Below are 17,868 nucleotides of genomic sequence, written 5' to 3'. Positions count from 1 at the left end.
GGGTTACTCTGAGGAGTAAATAAGGCAGTGCACTAGTTCGCTGGGAACGATGCCTGGTTGGGGACGAGGATGTGACCCTCGTTATTGTTGCTTGGCACCCCTTATCCGACTGCAAGATCCAAGGGGTGGGGCTTCGCCATACCCCAGGCGTGGGTGCAAGCCACTCCGGATCTTCCGCCCTAAGCTCCCTGAGGACCAAACCGCCTTCCTCGCGCCAGTGGAGCCTGAGGAGGGTGAGGAGTGGCCGCGTCGGGGAAAGGTTGGCACTCAGTAGGTGCTCAAGGAGCAGCCGGTGACAGCACAGGCGACCCAACGCACACTCCCTCCCCGCCTCCCGCATGGTAACGCTCCGGTGGCCCACATGGTCTTGAAGGGTGTTTCTGCTCCCAACGACACCCATCCCCACAACAAAGAAACTCGCCATCCCCGGCCGCCTCCCCTCGGTGCACCCCGGAGGCACGGCGGTCTCGGAGCGCCGCGTGCGGGTAGCTGTCCCCCGAATTCGCGGCTCGGGAGCTGTCCCTGGTAGGTGCAGGTGCGCGCGGGACGGGGGCGGGCGCCGACCCCGCGGGGCAGCGAGCGGCCAGCGAACTAGGTGGCGCCCGCCGGGCGCGCGGCGACGCCGCCTCCACCGAGATTTAAAGGGCAGCCGGGCGGAGGGATCTTCGAACAACGCTCGCCGCGATCCCTCCGCCTCGAGGCACAGCGACGGCAACGACGCGGTTCCTTCTCGGAAAATCGCTCTTGTGCCTCCGCCGTCGGGTGCCGCGGCGGGGAACTCCATTCTCTCTGGTGTCTCTCCGCCTCCTCCCGCAGAATCCCGTCGAAGCCATCGCGGCCACCGGCGCGGGGCAAAGGAGCGCGTACGCTCACAGCCTGCGTGGTGTCCCTCCGCCGTCATCTGTGGACTCCTTTTCGTGTCCTTCCACTGAGCCCGGGCGGTGTCCGGGTGGCTCACCGGGGGCGGCGACGCGTCTGCGGCGCGGCAGCGAGGCTCGGGGGCTATGAGGTGAGGACGCCCGGGGACCGGAGGCGGCACCCGGCGCTGCGCGAGAACGCAGGACGCGAAACCCCGAAGCCGGCGGATGCCTCTCAGACCCCGCGGCTGCGCGCGAGGCAGAGGTGAGACCCGAGGTCTGTGAGGTCGTGGTGGCCCAGCGCTGCGAGCCAGGGCTCGGGAACCGGGGTTGGGCACGGGCCGCGGTGGCGGCCGCGGAGGCAGGGCTGTGGGGGGGGGCCGCTCGGCGGCCGCGGACTCCTTTCTCTCTCCCCCCCCCCCGTCCGCGGAGGCAGCGGACGGTGATACGTCCATGCCGCCATATTGGATATTACTCTCCAGTTTTTTTCCGAGGAAATTTTTTTTTGGTGATTAATTTTCTGGAGGGACGGAAAAGTGTGGCCGGACGCTTCGGGGAGCTCGGTGGCGGGGGTCTTAGATGGGCCGCTACTGGAAGGCGGGCCGTACTGGCGGTGAGCCGCGGAGGGCGTGCGTGCGTGCGTGCGTGCTTGCGGGGACCGGGCCGCGGGGCGGGGCTGCGGGACCGGGGCGGCCGGGAGAGCGCGGCCTGCAGTTGTGGCGGCGGCCGGAAGGGAGCGGTAGCGGTCGTCGTCGGGGGCCGAGTCGCGGCCGCACGAGGGGTGCTGCCCGGCCGCTCGGGATTGGGGGACTGTGTTTCGCCCTTCTCCAATGGGCGGCCGTGAAGCGTCTCGCCCAATCTGTTTGCGCCGCCGCGCCGAACTTTCGGTTGTTTTTGTTTTGGCCGGAGCCTCGTTTCCCGTCGCTCCTGGCTCAGCCTGTGGCTCTCCGGTACGCGCCCTCCTCTCGGTGCTGTCCCGCGGCGTCGCGGGGCCTGCCACACACACAGGCCCGGCTCGAAGGCACTGGCGTCACCCGGTCTGTCATCCCGATCATCCCATCAAGGGACTGGGGAAACTTGCAGAGTGAGAGAGGGAGGCGTGAAGTTCATTTTGAAGAACTTCCTGACGGAGTTCACTCTGAGAGAATCTTCTCTTCAGAGGAGCAGGCAAGATGAGCAATCTGGGATTGGTGGAGATTTTTTAAAATCTGTTTTCTAGATTTAAAACTATTGACACAGAGGCCTGAAGGGTCGAAAGGAAGGACTTCTGAGTGAATGGATTCCTTAGAAGAACGTCCCCTGTAACTTTTCCCCATTCCTTTTTTTTTTTTTTTTTTTTTTTTGACAGCAACGCCCGTCAATTCGGGTAACTAGTAGAGAAAACACAAACTCAGAGGCGAGGAAGACATTTTTTTATTTGTTTTGTTTGCCTGGAACTACCACCGATGATTTGTGCTAGTTCATGCCTGAAGAGTGAATTGCCAAAGACACACACCTTTACTGTATAAATGCATGTTTGACCAAGTCCCTATGGTGCAGGGTTAAAGTCTGCAAATGCCTTAATGTTGCACGTGGGGAAACACCAGGCAGTGTTTGAGTCTGTAGCCTCTCAACATTGTACATTTTGCTACCTCTCCCAGGCTCACCTGTGCTTGTTTCCCAGGCCCCTTCAGTCCCAGCATAAACCCATCTTCAGAAAAGGCTCAGGAAAGTGTAGCCTGCTGGAACAAGCTTCCTGGCTGGCCCACACAAAAAGCATGATTCCTTTGTTCACTGAGTCGTCTTTGCATGCTGTGTGAGATTGGCTGTGTCCTTGTACATCCCTTGGGTGTCTTGTGAGCCTGTTGAGATTATTGGTCCACCTAGGGACAGGTGCTCAGTAGTCCCTTCATGAAAGAGATAATTTGATAATCTCCAATGTGTCAAGGTTGTTTGTAGTTTTTCCAAATGTATCCAGTCAGTGTCATTGAAAGTATTCCTTAAAATTGTCCTAAAAAACAAACAAACAAACAAAAAACAGAAATAAAACGGTGCCTACAGAGTATGCTTCAAGAGAAGAGCAGGCCTCCAACCAAACTCTTTCAGAAACAGTTCCCAAGGACTTTCTTTCTCCTTTCTCTCTCAAGTGCTCTCTTAAAGGTTTTGATGCACTGTGATGACACTGAGCTGCTACTCTGAGCTCCCCACACTTGTAGAAGACACTAGTGGACCATGCCCAGGAAGGCTGGGTGGTAGTAATGTATGCAGATGAGATGGGAGTGTCCTGGGACTTCTGTGGTTGAGCAGGGGTTTTATAGGTGGGTGGGGGCAATCCGTTTAAGTTTCCCTTTTGGTTATCCTTTGATCTGAGTTCAGATGTGATTTTCTTCTCTGTAGGTATCAACTTGTAGAGCCAGCTGTGTGTTTGGGTTGTATAACAAATTGTATATTGTGTCTGAGCAGCTCTGTCTTCAGGAAGACTTTTTCAGTGGCTTGCAGAGCAAATCCTTTTAGATAAATCATGATTCCATTATTTTGTGCTTTTGTCTGTCACATGCGAACTTTACCTTCTCTCCATTAACCAAAATCCTTCTCTCTGGTCAGAAGGACTTTGTTAGCTCGAGAGCATTCTTTACTTGTCAGAACAAGGGACCATGTGTCATCCCTCTGTTGGGTCACATTATTGGCTACCTAGCATATATTAAGTAACTAGAGACAAACAGTATGGGGTGCTTGTATCTCAGGTAGAGCTAACTCTCTGCACTAGAGACTAGTTTTATGTGTATGGTATAACCTTTACTTTTTCTACCTTAATTTTAACTACTTCTTTGGGGAGTGGCTAAAACACTTGTTTTACTGGCATGTTAGTGGAGAAGTGGATTTAGTTGTGGTAAGACTTAAAAATCAATGTTACTGCAAGATCAAATTTCTGACTAGCTGATGGATTTTAGTGGAGCAATTTGCAAAGTAACTTCTTTCTTGGATAAGTCATCAGCTTTAAAATCTTAAAACATGGGACTGTGCTGCTGGGCAATGGTGCACACCTTTAATTCCTACAGGCTGAGGCAGGTGGATCTCTTGAGTTTGAGGCCAGCCTGGTCTACAGAGCAGGTTCCAGGACAGCCAGAGCTACACAGAGAAATCCTGTCTTGGGAAAAACAAAAACAAACCATGGGACTGAAGAGATGGCTTGGTGAGTTCTGCTCTTCCAGAGTTCAGTTCCCAACACCCACATAAGGTGGCTCACAACCACCTGTAACTTCAGCCCCAGGGAATCTGACACTTCTGGCCTCCAAGAGCACCTGTACTCCTGTGCACATAACTACACACATACACACATATAATTAAAAATAATAAAAACATCATTTAAAAAGAAGGCTCTTAAGCTTGAAGTGTGAATTAAAACACCTGCAGATTTTAAAGTATATTTTTAAGTTCATTGTATGAGTAGTTTTGCCTGGATATGTATGTCTGGTGTCCCAAGAGACCAAAGAGGGCACCCAGTCTCTTAGAACTGGAGTTACATATGGTTAGGAGCTGCTGTGTGGGTTCTGGGAACTGAACTTTGTAAGTGCAAGTACTTTGTAAGTGTAAAAAGTACTCATAACCAACGAGCTATCTCTCAAAACTTAGCAGATTTGCATGGCTGAATCCATGAAAACTGTATAAACAAGGGTTCCTAGTGAGCAAGTCAGGAGCTTTGGGGAGATGGGTACTGTTTAACACTCCTTAAAAATCCGTCTTCCATGTCTGCATTCTTCCTCCTAGTAGGAAATTGTTACAGATATGTTTTTATGTAGATCTCATTGTAATCTCCATCCCCCTCCCAGCAATTGGATGCTTCCTAAGGATTAGAAGTACCAATTGGGAGTAAAGGTGCCTGATCAACATCTAAACTATTTTTTGTCTATTAGTATGTTCTGAAATCCACTTTTGCTGGTTATCAAGAATACTGGTGGAAGGATAATAAGGCAGTGATGGGCGGCGGGCAGATGGGAAACAGGTCTGTGACTTATATGAAGAGTTTAATGGGAGGGGTAAGAAAATAAGGGAAGGAAATAGAGAAGAGTTAAAGAGACACAGAGACAGAGGAGGTTAGAGAGCTACCGGCTCTGAGAAACGACAAAAGAAGAGGGGTGGTGGTGGTGGTAGGTGGAGTTTTCCTCTTAAAGGGCCAGTGTCCGTAAACCTGCCATGTGCAGAGGGGTGGTGCCGAGCTGTCAGGTTCCCAAGGGGTGTAGCCAGGTTTGCCTGGACTACAACACTAGTCAAACACTTTCTATAACTGAGCGTGGTGGCTGCCTTGTACTAATAATCCTAGCACTCTAGAGACTGAGATAGGAGGCTCTCAAGTTGAAAGTCAGTCTGGACTACATGGTAAGACCCTGTCTGAAAAAGCCAAAACAAATACAGTTTTCAGTTATAGATAGCACTTGTTTTAGTCCCCAAATATTAGTTATATGCATATTATTTTAAATGAATTGCAGGTTTTATTATTTCAAAGGAATATTGTAGAGGCTCCATTTGTACAGTAAAGGGTCACCCTAGCCTGTTTTCATAAATCTGTAATTAACTTTTGTTTTTTGAGATAGGGTTTCTCTGTGTATACCTGGCTGTCTTGATACTCGATCTGTAGGCCAGGACTTGAACTCACAGATCCACCTGCTTTTGTCTCCCAAGTGCTACCACTGCGCAGCCAGTCTGTATTAACTTATAGGGATAGACTTCTTTGTGGTTGTTTTTAAACTTTCTTGGGGAGCAGATTTCACATATTGTATTGTTCAGGCCAGAAAATTAAATTGGCTGAATTCTCACATATCTGAAAGCATTTGCAGCCTATTATCAGCCTTCATGGCCTCTAAATAGGCTCACAAAGAGGGAAAATGGTGTCCACACCCAGTGAGCCTCTTAAGTGACATTTTACTTTGCCATTCTCTTCCTAGGTGCCCAAAGACAGCCAAACCTGATAACATCTGCTGCCTCTTGACCTCACTCCTTGAGTTGGGGCTAGCTGGTGTTGAGAGTCAGTAGCTGTGTTATAGTCTCTGCTGTTACTGTGTATTTAAGGCACTTATGAGGCCAGGTCTTTCTTTCTGTAGAATGACTAGATGTTCTCACTGAAGTTAATTCTAGTCCTAAATTCTACTTCATCATTCCATATCTTCCCATTTCTAAGAATCACTTTAATCACATTTAATATCTCTACTTGGTTTACTTAGCTCATCTGTAGGCTTCATGTGGTATGTCTTTTGAGGTGTTACAAGAAGCTTTACAATCCAGGTGGTTTTTCAAATGGAAATACTAGCATATATCAGTGGTCTGAAAATCTTGATATTTAAGCTTCGTATGGCTCCTACTTGCTAGTTAATCTTTACAGTATTTCTTCATTTGTGTGTAGTAGGGCACAGTAAACAAGTAACCAGACCAGGGGGCATTTGTCTGTGATCAACTTCTTTAGGGTTTTGCATGTGGCTCAGCCTGGACTGAATTTAGACAGGACTTTGAGATCTAAGAACAGCTTTATTTGAACAGCAAAATTCACTCCTTCTTGTTTGTGATGCTAATAGCCGCATAGTAGGATAGCCGAGCCATGAGTCCTCAGTTACACATGCTAGTGCGAACATGACAGCACTTGGTACAGGTGTTAGGGCACCTACATTATAACTGTGCCCCCCCATCCCACCCCAATAAACACCGGGTCAGCATTTTTCCTAGTCAGCATTTTTCAAGATTTTATTTTTGTGTGTGTGTATGTCTGTGTGTCTATATGTGGATATGTGAGTGCAGGTTTCATGAAGTCCAAAAGAAGGCACTGGATCCACTGAAGCTAGAGATACAGGAGGTTGTATCTGTGTGTATCTGAAACCTGGAGTGGTTTCAGGTCCTGAAAGAGCAACAAATGTTCTTAACCACTGAGCCACCATCTTTTCAACCTTTGGAGTTGTGGCTCTGCATGATTTTTTTTCTGAAAGTGGAAGCTCTTGTGGGCCCTCTAGTGTTCCATGGCCACAACAGCTATTCCAGCACCATGAACAGTGCCTGAAAGTTCTCAGCAGGCTTTTGCAGTTTTTGTGGAAATAAGTGGATTCCAGGTCTGCAGAATGAATCATTTCATCTGATTTATAGGATAAGATGAAGTATCTGATGTGTCTTAATGACTCAGTGATCTCGGAAGAGTATTTTTGTTCTCAAGGCAATACTTATGTTGCACTGTAGGGAGTATATTTTAACTCTTAGGAGTAGACCCCATACACTGAGAACAAAGGGTCCTTGATCTTTCAGCCAGTGTTCTAGTGGAGTCTGGAGATAAAGAGGCCATAGGAAACTTCTCCCCTTCAAGAAAGAATCAGAAGCAGGCCTCACTCAGGGTCCTGGAAAGTTCAGACAAAGTTAGTTGGTTCTTAAAGGTGTTTGATGGATGGAAGTAAATAACTGAGTGTTTTCTTCCCTACACCATAATCCTTTTTATGTTTTCATTTTTATTTTTCCTAATTAAAGTTTCTTAGTGTAGCTTTTGATTTCCTTAAATCTTTGTAGCTCTTACCAGATTATGCTTATTTAGATGTCTGCATATGGAGTCATTTTTTCCCACACTGGACTCAGCTCCATGAAGGCAGAAGATATTACCATTCTGTTCTAGAGTCTTCACATATGGGGCAAATATATCCAAGACTTGTTTGCATTGAGACTGTATTGCTTCTTTGTATGATACTAACAGTGTACAGTTTTTCAATCTGACCTTGGCTTAATCTTACCTTGTTCATAATCCTGGCCTTGTTCTTTTAGTACATTGGGGATGACAGTGGTAGCATTGTGTATGTGTTACAGGGTGGTACGTGGACACAATATGTGCTGCCCAGTTCTTGGTACAGCTCTTGAGTCATAGTGAAGCCATGGTGTGGAATGCCCAGAAATCTAGTTAGGAGATTGCTTCTGTTGTGCCAGGACAGCCACACTCAGGTCTTTACTTTCACCTGGAGCTAATGGCTTCGTGCTGGATACTGAACTAGATACTTAGCTACATAGTCCCTGTTCACTCACTGTAGGTGGGATGCTGCTTTGCAAGGCATGGCACTTTTGCCTGGTACCCATGTGTCTTGCTCATCCTTGTTCCCATCCTTGTCATTGAACTTCCTGTGGTAAAACTTAGTGTTTTGTTGTGTCATGTATTATTGGATATGGTACTTTGTTGGAAGTAAATTACTTTAGTCAAATAACTTACTGCTTAAGCCTGCTTAGGTTTTTAATTAATTAACTTGTTTATTTATTGGTTTTTTGAGACAGGGTTTCTCTGTGTAGCTTTGTAGATCAGGCTGGCCTCAAACTCACAGAGATCTGCCTGCCTCTTCCTCTTAAGTGCTGGGATTAAAGGTGTGCACCACCACTGCCTGGCAGGTTTTTAATTTATTTTTAAGTGCATCTCACTAAGTAGTCTAGGTTGGCCTCAAACTCTAGGTATCCTTGCTTCAGCCTCCCAAGTAGTTGGGATTACAGACATGGTCCAGTATGCCCAGTGGAGCCTCTTTCTTTCTTTGGTTTTTTTTGTTTGTTTGTTTGTTTGTTGTTGTTTTTCGAGACAGGGTTTCTCTGTGTAGCTTTGGAGCCTATCCTGGCACTCGCTCTGGAGACCAGACTGGCCTCGAACTCACAAAGATCCGCCTGCCTCTGCCTCCCGAGTGCTTTAGGCGTGCGCCACCAACGCCCGGCTCTTTCTTTGGTTTTTATTTTTACTTGTGTTTGTGTGAATTTATGCTGTATCTGAGAGTGTCTGCAGAGATCAGAATAGGACATTGGATCCCCTGGAGCTGGAGTTACAGTTAGCCACCCAGTGTGGGTGCTGGAAGCCAAACTCAGGTCTTCATCAAGAACAGTGTACTTTTTTAACTGCTGAGCCATCTCCCTAGTTCTTGAGCCTGAGTCATTTTGCATTAGAGATGATGAAATCTTTATAAAGCAGAAAGTCTTTGTTTTTTGTTTTTATATTATTTTATCTATTTAGTGGTGGTTGGAGGTGGGCATAGGCATGTCATGTGGATGTCAGAGAACAACTTGCAGATCGTGGTTCTCTCTCCTGCCACCATGTGGGCCCTGGGGTCAAACTCAGGTTGTTGGAGACAATTCACTAACCAAATTTATTCTTGTTAAAAATGAGTGACATGGCATGATTATTATTTTGGGGGGAGAGGTAAGAAGATGGGGGCTGTATCTGACCACCTTTGCTTTTGCCCTAATTACTTGGAATGAACAGTTGGGTGCTCTTATTAGTTATTTCTGCTCTGCCTATGTGCCAAATCTAGAAACTGGGCCTTTCATTTTACTTAGGTGTTAGTTAAATAACTTATGCCTGGTCATACTGTCAGTAAGCATGGGGTGAAGCCAGTGTGGACTCCAGTTGTTTTGACTTAAGAAAGGTCTCCTACCCACTGTGTGGGCAGTCTTTGGTAGAGCCCACTGCTTGGCAAACTCAAGCATACCCCTGAAAGTCCAGCACAAGAACCACCCTTTTGCTCAATAGAAATGAATACTGTTTGGAACTATGGGCTGTAGAGGCTGTACTTAAAGGTATACAGTGGTAGCTGGCATCTGTTTCTAGAAAGGTGACTGAACATACAGCAAAGGAAATATTGGTTGTATTGGGTGTTACTATTGAGTGAACCCTGATCAGGTGGGAAGATGGAGACTGTGTGGGGTTTTTTGTTGTTTGTTTCTTGTTTTTGTTGTTGTTGTTGTTGTGTGTGTGTGTGTGTGACCTTGGTTTTTGTTGTTTTGGTTTTGTGGAGTTTCTTTTTCTTTTAAATTTATTTAACTTTATCTTATGCACATTGGTGTAAGGGTGTCAGATCCCCTGGAACTGGAATTACAGACATTTGGGGGCAGCCATGTGGGTACTGGGAATTGAACCCAGGTCGTCTGGAAGAGAAGCCAGTGCTCTTAACCACTGAGCCATCTCTCCAGTCCCTTATGGAGTTTCTTTCATAGCTAAAACCTTTATTTTAGAAATACCTGCTGAGGCTGTTAGGAGTCAAGTAATCTCTCTTACATAAAAGCCATGGTCAAGCACCCAAATGTGGAGTTAGAAGAAACTGTCCATCAGTATTTACTCTTCTGAAGCATTTGGAGAGAACTGTAGTTCAGGTCCAACTGTAGAACGGCAGCCAAGTAGTATAGCCTAGCTACCTTTCAGAACTTACCAGTAGAAGGGGGTTTATTATTTTTTCATGTTTTGCTAGATCAAAATTTCTATCTAAATAGGCTTTCAGTAAATAGGATATGTCAGTCATGACACTCTTAAAGAAATGTGGTTATGTGGCTTAGCACACACCACTTTAGTACCTAGATGTATAATTGAGAAGCCAGCTGTATTTTTGGAACCCATGTAAGTCTGTACCTGTGTCACACACCTGTAGTAACAGGGGGAAATAACTTTGAAGGTGTTTTCAATCTGTTGGTTCTGTAAGAACAGTCTCGATTATGGTGGGATTCTGTGTGCCTCTAGTCCAGTGACTAGAAGTTTCTACCTTGGTGTACTTTGTCATGGCCTTTGTAGCAGTTTCTTGTGGCTGCTGGAACAAACTACCAGGCTCTTGATGGCTTAAAGCCAGAGTGGTATGTTGTGGTATCACCTGATTCAAGCCAGGGTGTGGGGAGGAGCTAGCCTTAGTCTCAACTTTGTCCCTCATTCAAGGACATTTTTATGGCATTAGGGTAGCTCACTTGGGTAGTTCAGGATTAATCTTGTCATACAGCCCTTAATTTAATTTAATAATAGCATCTTCAGAGAACCTTTCCCTTATAACATTGACAAGTTCCAGAGGGTAGAACCTAACAAAAGTTGTAGCTGTTTTTAGCCCTCTGCCTTCTTCTTTAGAGTAAACTCACCCTAGCCAACTTACCACAATCAGTGGTTTTCAAAACTAGCCTTCATATTATCCTGAAAAATGGTAGATGAGGCTCTCTAGAGATAATCTTGGCCTCAGACCTGATTCTCTTGGGTCCAGATAAGGGTATGTCATCTGAGGGCACCTGGGAGAGCTGTTGATTGGCAGAGCAGGTGCATCAGAGCTTAGTTACACAGAAGCTAGAAACTGGAAAGAAATTGCAACCTGATGGCATGTATGTATCTTTTTGTAAATTACAATATAGAGATCTGCTCTTTGATTCTTTGACTGTAGGTACTGATAGACTTGTATGACAGCTCCAGTGTAAATGGAGGCATCATATGAGTTTAGAGAAACAATATCTTCTAAACTTCCTTCTTTGTTTCCTAATACTCATTACCAAGTCACCTGGCTTCTCAAATGGGATGCTTTCCAACAATACAGTCACAGAAGCAAGAGTTGGCCATGAATTCATGGTTGTTTCCTAGAAAATTGTCAACTGAGTATTTGTACCATCAAATTGTCTGAAGTCTCTGTAAGAGCATCCAGTGTCCTTACCCTCTGAGCCATCTCTCCACCCCTCTGCAGAATTTTTACAAGAAGTTTGTGTAAAACATTAAACAGAACACTCTACCATAGTGAAATTAGAAAGAATTGGAAGCAGAGTCCTCTAGTGGGCCAAGACTGTCAACTCAGGAGCACTGACCAGCACTGTGCTTTCATCCAGAGACTGGATGGGTCATTATGGTTGGACCAAGGACAAGTACTTCCTGAACCAAATACATTTCCTGAGACAACTACCCTTTCTTCTGAAATTGGCTAAACTATCAAAGCTTTGGTGTTTTTCTGAATATAAGTAAATAGATTCATTATAGTCATTTAGGAAAAGCAATCTCCCCTCCCCTAAAATGCAGCTGTAGTGTTCTCATGGGAGGGACTTGTGATAGTACATGGGTGCTCTTTTCCTTAGTGATATTATAACACATATGATTATAAGTTTCCATTTCAATTCCTTGGGAGGGGCAGAATTATTTTTTTTACTATTTTTGAGGTGGGGGGGTCTCATTATGTAGTTGGCCTCAAATGCATGATCTTTTGTTTAAGCCTCCAGAGTGCTGAAATTGCAGGTTGTCATGTCTAGCCCTCCTTGTTGTTTTTTTTTGTTTGTTTGTTTATGTTTTTTCTTTTTTTTTTTTTTTTCATGAGACAGGGTTTCTCTGTGTAGCCCTAGCTGTCCTAGACCAGCTCTGTAGACCAGGCTGGCCTCAAACTCAAAGAGATCCACCTGCCTCTGCCTCCCAAGTACTGGGATTAAAGGCATGGGCCACCACTGCCCAGCAGCCTAGCCTTCCTTTTACTTTTCTAAATACTTTATTATTTCAGTAGTTTTATATTGTTTCATGCTGGTCCTAAATAGCCCCCCCACCTTGTGTTCCCAGTACTAGAACCTGGGAAACCTTACCTCTTCTCCCAGTTGTTGATCCAGTCACCCTTTCTCCCTTAGTGCTGGTAAACCAGCCTCTCGGGAATGATGCTGCCATATTCCTTGTGCAATCACTACGTTTCCTCAGAAACTAGTTGCATCATTTTTAGATGCAGGGTCACCCCTTGGGACTTTATCATCTTCCACTTAGATAAGCATGTCATTCCAGTCCAGAGAATTAACTTTTTAATAGGGAATTCTTGATCTATTCTTTGACAACATCATACACAGAAACAATGTATCTGATCATACCCCCAACTCCTCCCTCCACTTCTCCCAGCAATCCCTAACACATCCTCTTTGCTCCTTGTACCTCCTTATCTTTGTAACCCACTGCGTCCAGTTAGTATTGCCTGCTGGAATATTGACTGGTGTTGCTGTCTTATTCTTGTGCAGATAAGCACAACTGTGGTGAGTTTATGGGAGAAGCAGCTATGTTCTATCTAGAAGATAGTATTTCACAGCACTCTTCCCCATCATCCTGCTCTTATGTTCTTTCCACCCCTTCTTCCTTGATGTTCTCTGAGCTTTGGAGGTAGGAGTAGGCTTTGATATAGAAGTCCTATTTTGGGCTGAACACTCAGTAGTCACTTATTCTCAGCACTTTGACCAGTTTTGAGTTTCTAGATTAAGTGCTGACCCATTACAGAGAAAAACAACTCTGCCCATGGTTGAGGGCAACACTGGCCTGTGTGTATAAACATAAATATTTAGGAGGCAGTTTGACATGTTCATTTAGCAAATTAACAGTAGTAGGTTTCCCACCATTACTACCCTCCCTTTTTCCTTTGAGACAGGGTCTTATTTGTTCCAGATTGATCTCAAACTGAGGCTGGTGTTTTAACTACTGATCTTTCTACCTCTGCATCCCAAGTTTATGGTAATAGTTCTCTATTACCATGTCTACCAGTTGTTAAAAAGTTTTAACACAGGAGCTAAACAAATGGCTCAGCAGTATAGAGTACTTATGCTTTTGCAGAGGGCCCCAGGGTTAAGTTCCTTCCCAGCATCCATGTAGCAGTTTACAACATTCTGTAATCCCAATTTGAGGTGATCCAATACCTCCAGGTAGCACACTCCCTGAAGCACTTTAAGAACCTTTATGCAGCCAGGTGACACACCATTAATCCCAGCACTCAGGTAGAGGCATGTGGATCTCTGTGATATTTGAGGCCAGCCTGATCTACAGAGTGAGTTCCAGCACAACTAGAGCTACACAGAGGAGCCCTGTCTCAAAATACCAAAATAAATAAATTTAATAAAAAATAAAGAACGGGGGGGCTGGAGAGATGGCTCAGAGGTTAAGAGCACTGACTGCTCTTCCAGAGGTCCTGAGTTCAATTTCAGCAACCACATGACGGCTCACAACCATCTACAATTCAATCTGGTGCCCTCTTCTGGCATGTAGGTAGAACAGTGTATATGTAAGAAATAAATAAATCTTTTAAATAAATAAAGAAAGAAAGAAAGAACGGTGTGTGCTCTTAACCACTGAGCCATTTAAATCCTCAGCTTCACAAATAAATAATTTTTAAAAATTAAACTCAGATCCTAAAAGCCATCTCAAATTAAGCAGTCTATTTCTAAGATTCCCTCAATCCCTGGATTTAATGCATTTTTCCTGGCATTTGAGATTTTTTTCTTTTGCTAATCTTCATCTTGCCATCTTTTTTCAGACTCTGTATTCATCAGTGCATGTTTAGAGATACAAATCCATGTGGGATGTTTATTTCTTAGCAGGGCTGTCATCAGTGACCTGTCCTGACTTGCCTTCTCAATCTCTGCAGCCTCTATACAAGATGACTCCTCCTTTAAGTGCTGTTCCTGGGCTACTTTGTTCTCACCTTGCCTTTTATTTATTACATATACAGTGTTCTGTCTGCATGTATGCCTGCATATCAGAAGAGGGCATCAGGTCTCATTATAGATGGTTGTGAGCCATCATGTGGTTGCTGGAAATTGAATTCCAGGATGTCTGGAAGAGCAGACATTGCTCTTAACCACTGAGCCATCTCTCCAGCCCCAGCCCTTGACTTTTGATTATTAGCTGGCCTTCTCAGTTCTTAAGCTTACTTTATCCACACTCAGGCCTAGACAAATTTGGTTCTGTGGTTTGAAGTAACATCAGCACCATGACACCAGATGTTTCTCAGTCTTGTGTCAGTTGTTCTAGTCCACTTGGCTCTACAGTCAGTATTCTAGAAATGATCAAAGCCTGAGATTCCTGTAGTCTTTGTCAACTGCCTCTGGATTCTTCTGTTGGACTTAGTCCTCATTGTCTCACTTCCACATTTAATTTCTCAGTAAGTGCTGTCCATGAAACCTTCACAGAAGACCTGATGCCAGCCATTTCTTGTTACTTGTGCAGGACAGTGGTTCATCTTTGCTTTTAATTTGTGAGCTCTTCACAGTAGTAACCTGCCAGCGTGGTCCTTTAAAACTGAGGTGGATGCTAACACTACTCTGCTTCCTGTTTCTGAAGGGAATACATGCTATCTCCTAGTGACTTCTAATATCTACTTTCTGTTGCCTGATCCTTTTAGCCTGTCTGCCCTGTCCTGTCCTGTCCCTCTACCCTCTTGTCTGCTCAGCCATACTGAGGCTGGTTTTGCTTTCTCTGTTCCTAGTACACTTTTGTTTGCAGCTAGCTTCTCGTCTTCCCTTAGCTTTCTGAGAAAAAAAGTTGTCACACCTGCTTGACCAGAAACACTCCTGCTTACACTGCTTTTGTTTTGTTTTGTTTCGTTTTTTAACAATTTGCTGGCATTCTTTTTAAAATAATGCTGTTAGGACTATCAGTGTACAGAAATCTGTGTAGTTCCTGTCAGGTTTTTTTTAAAGATATATTTTATGTGTATGATTATTATGCCTGCATATGTCTGTGCACTGTGTGCAAACCTGTGCCTGAGGAGGCTAGAAGAGGGTGTTGGATCCTCTGGAACTTGAGTTACTGAAAGTTCTGAGCCACCATGTGGGTGTTGGGAGCTGAACCTGGGTCTTCCGCAAGAGCAACAAGTGCTTTCAACTGCTGAGCCTTAATTGAGTTTTTTGTTTTTTTCAAATTTAGTATTGTGTATGTGCCGTGCTGCACATGTGGAGGTCTGTGAGTTCAAGGCCAACCTTGTCTATCCATATAGCAACAAACTCCTATGCAAAATCCTTCAATTTCAACAGAGTCCCATGCAGGAACATCTGATGAGCTATAGACACAGCATTGTTTGTGATACTCTGTGCTTCCTATATTATGGTCCTGTTCAGACAGCAACATCAGTTGACCACAGTGTTATCAACTTTGTCATAGTTGTTTTTGGCTGTTATCTACGTTCCCTTACAGTGAGAGCAACTTGCAGTGACTGAAGTGCTATTGCTGGGATGATTTGCTGGTGAGCTTTTCCTAAAACTCAGGAAGAGATTTCCATGGTAGAATTTCTGTTCTGTTCATTTTCTTAAGACAAGAAAATTGGTATCTCTTCTTTACCCTGGCAGATGGTACAGTGAAGGAACGGTTTAAAGCAATTGTTCTCACGCTTACATGTGCACCACACAGATTGATCCTTGTTTTGAGACTCCTGAGTGGGGCTGCTCTCAGTTGGAATTTAAAGATTCTACATAGAGTAGTTGCTGCTATGCTGGGACCCAAGTTCTAACCAAGCACCCAGGTGGACAGCTCACAAGTCTGTAACTCCAGCTCTAAGGGATATGGTCCCTTTCTGGCCTCTGTTAGCACTGGCACACACATCACATAAAGTAAGTCTTTAAAGCCATATCTATCAGTCCTGCTCTACAGAGCTACACTTAGGACTCCTAAAAACACATTCTTCAGTCACTATTCACAAGTAGTGTGTCACATGGGACATTCTTGGGACAGATTTCCAAAAGGACCAAAAGAGCTTGAGGTTCTCTTTGTCTTTTTCCCTAGAGGCACAAAACTAAACTAAGTGCTGAGCCAAAAGCATAGTAGCAGGAGAAGTAGTAGGGAGGTCATATGTGGTGGCATCTGTATATCCTTCTATGTCTGTGTTTGAGCCCTAGCACTATGGATGTCTAATCAAATAAAATCTAAAGAGGTCAGGCAATAATTAATTCACAGTTTCAAAACAATATGGATCTATTTCTGCAGTGCAGCAGCTTAGACCACAGCTGTTAGGAATACAGTGGCTCAGTCTGGGACATGTGTGGCAGGACCATGGTCCCTTGGTGCAGTGGGTGGTAGATGCCAGGTGGATGGGGAAACAGACTTGTAGACATGACTCATATTGAAAGTTTTATTGAGGGGAAGGTAAGAAAATAAGGGAAGGAAAGAGAAAAATGATAAAGAGACGTAGAGGGGGACAGACAGAACTGCCTTCTTGGAGAGAGGGGTGAGGAGGGGGAGGGAGGAGAGGGGAAGGAAGAGACAGAAAAAGTCTTGTCTGCCCCTTCACAGGAACAGCAGAAAAGAGAGCAGAAATGGGTGGAATTTTTCTTTTAAAGGGTCCTTTGCACCTGCATACAGACTATGTAATGCTGTAGCAGCCATAGGACCCTGGGCTAACCAGGGTACTGCCTGAGTTCATTTTGCCAGGTGACAGATGACAGGCCAGCATAATGCCTGAATCCTTACAACAGCCTCTATTAATAGCTGAGGGTTCTGGTCCACTGAGTGTTGTCCCAGATGCTGGGCATGGAGACAATAAAACTGGATTCTGGCCTGGAGAGATGGCTCAGTGATTAAGAGCACGGGCTGCTCTTAGAGAAGACCAAGTCTTGATTCTCAGCATCTAAATGGCAGCTCATGATCATCTATAACTCATTTCCAGGGGATCCAAAACCCCCTTCCTCCTCTGTGGGCACCAGGCATGCATGTGGTGCACAAACATGCAGGCAAAGCACCTATACACAGAAAATAAAAATATTGTTTAATTGATTCTTTAATTTAAATTTTATTTGTCCAGGTGGCACAGGCCTTTAATACCAGCACTTAGGAGACAGAGGCAGGCAGATCTTAGTCAGTTTGAGGTCAGCCTGGTCTACAAAGAGAGTTCCAGAACAGCCAGGACTGTTGTACAGAGAAACCCTGTCTCAAAAACAAAACAAAAAATGTTATTTGGGAGGAGAAGTGGTTTTGTGAAGCAGTGTTCATGTGTCGGTGAAAGGTCATCTTTCGGGAATTGGTTCTCTCCTTTTACTCTGTGGGTTCTGGGGATCAAACACAGGTTGTCAGCCTTGGTGACAATCTCACCCACTGAGCCATCTTGTTGCTCTTCTAGAGGACCTGAGTTTGGTTCCCAGCACCCACAACTGCTTGTTAACTCCAGCTCCAAACTATCCAACATATTCCAAGGGTACTGCAACACATGACATAAAGCAGTGTAATTTTTCTTCCCAAGCTTAAACATTGTACACAGTATTTGATCATCAGTAAAAGGTCTTTAGACAAAATTCAAGGCTGAAGAGATGGTTTAGTGGTTAAGAGCATATACTGCTCTTGCAGAGGACCTGAGTTCAATTCCCAGCACCCACATCAATCAGCTCATAACCCCCTATAACTCCATCTTCCAAGGACCTGACACCTCTGGCTTTCAAGGGTACCAGAATTTGCACATACACACACACACACACACACACACACACACACACACACACACACACATATATATATATGTTTAAAAATAACAAATCTTGTTGCCAG

General features: G+C 44.9%; 1 protein-coding gene across 4 annotated transcripts in view; it reads left to right on the top strand.

The window, feature by feature from the left end:
* The first annotated feature begins 398 nt into the window (after positions 1–398).
* The window catches only part of Kmt5b (lysine methyltransferase 5B), a 50,358-nt gene continuing 32,888 nt past the window's right edge, over positions 399–17,868 (top strand). For 2 of the 4 annotated variants that reach the window (XM_027408764.2, XM_035442077.1), the window contains exon 1: positions 990–1,122. The gene's annotated coding sequence lies outside the window, so the exon portion shown is untranslated. Of the gene's footprint in view, positions 526–989; positions 1,123–1,324; positions 1,471–17,868 lie in introns of those variants that run through there. The other 2 variants (XM_035442076.1, XM_027408765.2) reach the window with 2 other exon arrangements.

The sequence above is a fragment of the Cricetulus griseus genome, chromosome 3 (genome assembly GCF_003668045.3).
Source record: "Cricetulus griseus strain 17A/GY chromosome 3, alternate assembly CriGri-PICRH-1.0, whole genome shotgun sequence".
NCBI lineage: Eukaryota > Metazoa > Chordata > Mammalia > Rodentia > Cricetidae > Cricetulus > Cricetulus griseus.
Note: the sequence above shows the minus strand (reverse complement) of the source record. Positions and strands in the feature narration are given on the sequence as shown.